The 5553-nt window shown below is 36.3% G+C and overlaps 2 non-coding genes across 2 annotated transcripts; one reads left to right on the forward strand and one right to left on the reverse strand.

Moving 5' to 3' along the window:
- Positions 1-1248: 1248 nt before the first annotated feature.
- On the reverse strand, positions 1249-1355 carry LOC126015086 (U6 spliceosomal RNA). The gene has a single exon (XR_007497985.1). It is a non-coding gene; the product is annotated as a U6 spliceosomal RNA (small nuclear RNA).
- Positions 1356-2664: 1309 nt separating this feature from the next.
- LOC126014697 (small nucleolar RNA SNORA51) lies at positions 2665-2798 on the forward strand. Its single transcript, XR_007497698.1, has one exon. It is a non-coding gene; the product is annotated as a small nucleolar RNA SNORA51 (small nucleolar RNA).
- The last annotated feature ends 2755 nt before the right edge of the window (positions 2799-5553 follow it).

A 5553-nucleotide genomic window follows, 5' to 3' on the forward strand; every position in this document is an offset into this window, starting at 1 on the left:
TACTGCTTTTCTAGATTATGTATTTTCAAAGTGTGGTCCTCAGACCAGAAGCACTTGTTAATGAAAGACATTCTTTGACCTCCTTTCAACATTAAGATAGCAACTCAGAAGATAGGGGCCAGAGAGATAGCACGGAGGTAGGGCATTCACCCTGCACGCAGAAGGACTGTGTTTAGAATCTTGGCATCCCATATGGTCCCCCGAGCCTGCCAGTTGTGATTTCACCCATCATCTGTGTTTTCATAAAAGTCTTAAAAATTAAAATGTCATTGCAGTAGACATGAAAAGTAGGAGAGAAGCCGGAGTGATGGTGCAGAGGTAGGGCGTGGCTGACCCAGGACCAACCTTGGTTCCATCCCTGGCGTCCCATATGATCCCCCAAGTCAGGAGCGATTTCTGAGCGAGTAGCCAGGAGTGACCCCTGAACATCACCGGGTGTGCCCCCCCCCAAAAAAAAAAAGAAAGAAAAAAGAAAAGTAGAGGAGAAGCAGAATCCCATGGAAATTAAACCCTACAATGTCTGTCTTCTAACATCCTTCTAAATAACTTGTCCCTCAACCCATTTCTTAATCCTGAGTATCCACTCTTCTGATTTTTAATATATTCCTTACATGACATGTTGTTCTGAGAATCAGCCTTTTGACTGACTTGGCAGGACTTCTATGAACTGTTATGGAGGTGGTCTCAGAATCAAGATGTCTGTCTGAGTGAAAGACCTTAAACAGAGAGTTCTGCTTACATACCACTCAAAAAGCACGTGCATCTATCCAAAGGAAGGGATGGCATTTTCTAATTGATCTAACCAGCGGGGCATCTTTTCTTGCATAGAATATCAATGGGATGCATTGGCAGACCTGGTAAGTTCTGACACTTCTCTAGTAAAGCTGTATTTCTGAAGTTTCTTCTTCAGGTTTTTCTAACTAGTTCCCTTAATTCAGAGATTTGTAAATTTTAGTGAATCTAATGAAGTTCTCAACATTTAGTAAAATTTAACCTCTTCTTGGTGGTGCTTCAGGGTTTAGTTAGGAGTTCATGAGACTGACCTTACCAGAATTTTCATTTTCTTCTTTAGCTTCTAGTTCAACTTTGTCTACTTTAAACTCATACCCCTTTCTGGTTTTATAACTACTGGTAAAACACTTCTTTAATGCTTTTTCCTTTCTCACTATTTTAGTTGACTTCGAGGAAGTGTGATTCTATGTTCCTTTCTTTTTTTTTTTTATTTGACTTAATAAAGCTTTATTTCTAAAAAATATGGAACGCTTCATGAATTTGCGTGTCATCCTTGCGCAGGGGTCATGCTAATCTTCTCTGTATCATTCCAATTTTAGTATATGTGTTGCCGAAGCCAGCACCTATGTTCCTTTCTTACTCTATTACTAATATAGAGGAAATAAAATGTTTTTGTTTGTTTTGCTTTTGTTTTGTTTTGGGGCCACATCCGGAGATGTTCAGGGATTACTCCTGGCTATTTGCTCAGAAATAGCTCCTGGCAGGCACAGGGGACCATATGGGACCACAGGATTCGAACCAACCAACTTAGATCCTGGATCTGCTGCTTGCAAGGCAAACACCGCTGGGCTCATGAAGGAATGCAATTTTTTAAAACCAAAACAATGAACACTCTTTTCTGCTTAGTTTTTATAATAAAGGTATAGTTTTGTTATATATATACATATACATATACTACTGTAAGCAGTTATGTAATTTGAAAATCAGAAGGAAGAAATCTGAGAACATGCTGAGTAGTAAGTACAAAGACTCAAAGAACAGATCCTGGAGATAAGCTGGCAACTAGTGTTTTTAGCAGGATTGATTTGCAGACATTGGGAAAGTCCCAACCATAAGATGCCTGAGTTCTAATTCCCTGCTAGGCATAGGAAGTGAATTGCTTGTGATTCTCAAGAAGAAGCAGATATTCCTCTCCTCCACCCTAGCAATATTTCCACATTCTTCATAAAAAATAAATGCTTTTGTTGTCATATATGAGGAGATGATTCCACTTACATCTAATTTGTTGAGAATATAATCCTCAATATTGCTTGGGGCACTGTTCCTGAGCACCAAATTGATGCAATCTGACAGTAGTGCTGAGGTTGAGAAATTCTACTTTATAGAAGGAAGGTTTATACAGACAAGAGCAACAGTGTTTATTGTACTTTTCAGAATAGTGTTTATTATACTTCACATTAATTCAGAAATGGATGCACAAACTGATCTCATTCAAACTTTAAAACCAAATCATTTTTACTTTAGACAAGCTTTCTAGAAATTCTTCACCAGTGCAACATTCCCATGACCAATATCCCAATTTATATTCATATTCCAATATGAATGATTATATATATTTATATATATTATATATAAATCATTCACCAGTATATATATAATATATACAATCCTTCACCAGTATATATATATATATATATATATATATATATATATATAAAATTTTTTAAAAAGGGGCCGGAGAGGTGGTGCTAGAGGTAAGGTGTCTGCCTTGCAAGTGCTAGCCAAGGAGGGACCACAGTTCGATCCCCCAGCGTCCCATATGGTCCCCACAAGCCAGGAACAATTTCTGAGTGCTTAGCCAGGAGTAACCCCTGAGCATCAAAAGGGTGTGCCCCCCCCCAAAAAAAAAGAAAAAAAGAAAAGAAAAGATACAGCCTCCCAATTCTTACCACAGGCTGTGTTCTTTACACTAACTGTACAGAAAGAGGAGGTACAGTAAATGCACCCCATATACACCTCAACCCAGGCCCTTTGCCTGGTCTGTATTGTGAATTGGGGACAAAAAAAAAAACATTTTTATTTGAAAAAATAAACATTTTACTTCTGTGGCTACAGTCATTGTCTGATCCTTTAACCAACACCCAAAAGTCCATTTTAATTCACTAATGAAAGCCCTGTTAATCCTTCTCTTAATGATTAGGCTTGTTTGTAAATCTAATGAGGTTTCTGAAATAAGATTACTCTATAATGGCAGAATAAGAGCTATAGAAAACCCTGATTTGATAGTAAATACAAATTTTAGCTCCATGCTTAAAGGATTCATTCTTGTGCTTCATATTCTGTGTGTAAAGCTAACAGATAAGAACACCTTTTTCTTTTTTGAAATTAAATTTTTAATTAAATTGATATTTGCAGGTAACATCCTTGCTTGTCACTGAGTAAGTAACCATGTAATTATAGAAGAATGACTTAAACTCTCTAAACTGCAGTGCCATGGACATTTAAAAAGGGTGTGGAGAAATAGATGAACCTGTTTAAACACTCTATGAAATTACACAAAATAATTTTTTGCCAACTTGAAAGGCCAGAAGCAAGGAATTCTACTATTACTTTGGATCTATGTCTGTTTTCTGTTGGCATCCGTGTGCAATGTATTTTTTGCCAATATGCCCATAGCATGCTATAATGCAACATTTCACATTAATATATTTAAACAGATTTTAAATGAACTTTCTCTAAACAGAAAAAAATATTAGCACATTCCAAGGAAATCCCTTAGCAGAGAAGCACATCTGTCGGTGATTTGGCAGGACTGGATCAGTTTCATTAGACCACATCAGCAGTTTTTCTCAAAATGTGAACAATGTTTTTAAAGACAAACACAATCAGGTCTGAATTTCACAAACTTCTCTTAGTTTTGAAAGCATGTCACTGTTAAAACTCTTAACGCTTCAAATTATTCCAAGCAAAATCCTTAAAGTTATAAAAAAGAAAAGTAGCATTCTAACGTGGTACTTGAAAAGCTATTGAATACTATCGAAATTTCCTTGTGTTCTCTCTAAGCAAAAAAAAAAAAAAATTAAATCTAACTGTATCTCAGTATAAAAAAATTATCTTAATTACTTATAGCAGTGTGGGATATCATTATATCCACTTAATTTTACTTCTAGTTAAACATTCAAAATGCACTTGCTTCTCTTTGGTCTTGTGACAAGACGGAAGATTAAGAGAGTTTGTTTGCCCAGTAGAATTATCTTCAAGTACTCAACACAAATTAATTTCTTTTGGTGAAATATATTTTAAGATATCATTGCTCTGTTTATTTTGGGAAAATTTATATTCCTGTGAATGAATATTGTAACCAAAATGTGATAAGTTTATTAATAAGTCTGAGAAGGGAGAAAATATAATTTGAAAAAGTATCAACATTTATCTTTAATGCCAATAATTATTCTGGAATTCCTAAACAAATAACACATTTACTCGATAGTTTTTCATTAAGATGGAGCATGTCTTCTCTTCAATTATATTTTAAACATCTCATCTGAGTGTTTCCAAATACTAAGTTCCAAAGTTTAGCAAGAAGAAGACTTGCAATTAAAATTTTGGATGTTAGGTGCTTAAGCTGGATGTTAGGTTATTGTAACACATCTTTTCAGACATTTTTATAATAGGAAGATAAAAGAATAACACGTATACATCCTTAAGTAAAATGCCTTCTCTTTGAACTTATTTGACATTTTGGTTATATTCCTCTTTCTATGCATCTGGCACTCTTGGTTGCTGTTGACTCTCTCAAATAGTAGACTGGGACTTCTAGTTTTAGCTTGTTCTCATTTAACTTGCATGGTTTTGTTTTATAGAACTTCAAACTTAAGTGCAGATAAAGCAAAAAGAATGAATTTTAGATTGAGAGCCTGTACATTCAAGAACTTGGTTAGTTTCCATTCAGATTCCAGTAGAATGGCCTAATTGTTACCCAATTTAAGAGTTGTTCTTATATTGAGAACCTCTGGTAGACTTAAATCCCCTGTCATTTCTTTATAATAAGAAACTAGGAATTGGGCTGGGCGGTGGCGCTAAAGGTAAGGTGCCTGCCTTGCCTGCACTAGCCTTGGATGGACCCCGGTTCGATCCCCCGGTGTCCCATATGGTTCCCCAAGCCAGGAGCAACTTCTGAGCACATAGCCAGGAGTAACCCCTGAGCGTTACCGGGTGTGGCCCAAAAACCAAAAAAAAAAAAAAAAAGAAACTAAGAATTTAGACTAAAACTTTACTTATATCCTCAGAGAATCCAATCTGCTGTTTACCAAATAGAAAGAGCTATATTATTTTCTTTGGGGTGGAGATTATTTCCTAATGTTATTTAGAAAGTGAGTAAGGAAGAATCAGGGTTATAATATAATTGTAGGGCACTTGCCTGGCATATGGCTGACCTGGGTTAAATCCCCACTATCCCACATTGCCCCCCAAGCACCAACAGGAGTAATTCCTTGGTAAAGAGCCAGTATTAACCTCTGAGCACTGCCAGGTATGGCCCCAAAACAAAACAAAAACAATAAAGTGGGTGATGACTTGTGGCCAAAGAAATGGTACAGGAGTCAAGACTTGCCTAGCATGTGGTTTACTCTGGTTTAATCCCCAGCACTACCTATGACCCCTAAGCATCATCAAGAGTGACCCCCCCAAGCACAGAGACAGGAGTAAATTCTGAGCACTGTGAATATAGCCATAAAGAACAAAATTAAGATTGAACTTATGCTGTTATCTAGATGCAAAAATTTCAGCAAGATTTTAGGCCTATATGAAAACAATTTCTTA

Source organism: Suncus etruscus, chromosome 7, assembly GCF_024139225.1.
Source record: "Suncus etruscus isolate mSunEtr1 chromosome 7, mSunEtr1.pri.cur, whole genome shotgun sequence".
NCBI lineage: Eukaryota > Metazoa > Chordata > Mammalia > Eulipotyphla > Soricidae > Suncus > Suncus etruscus.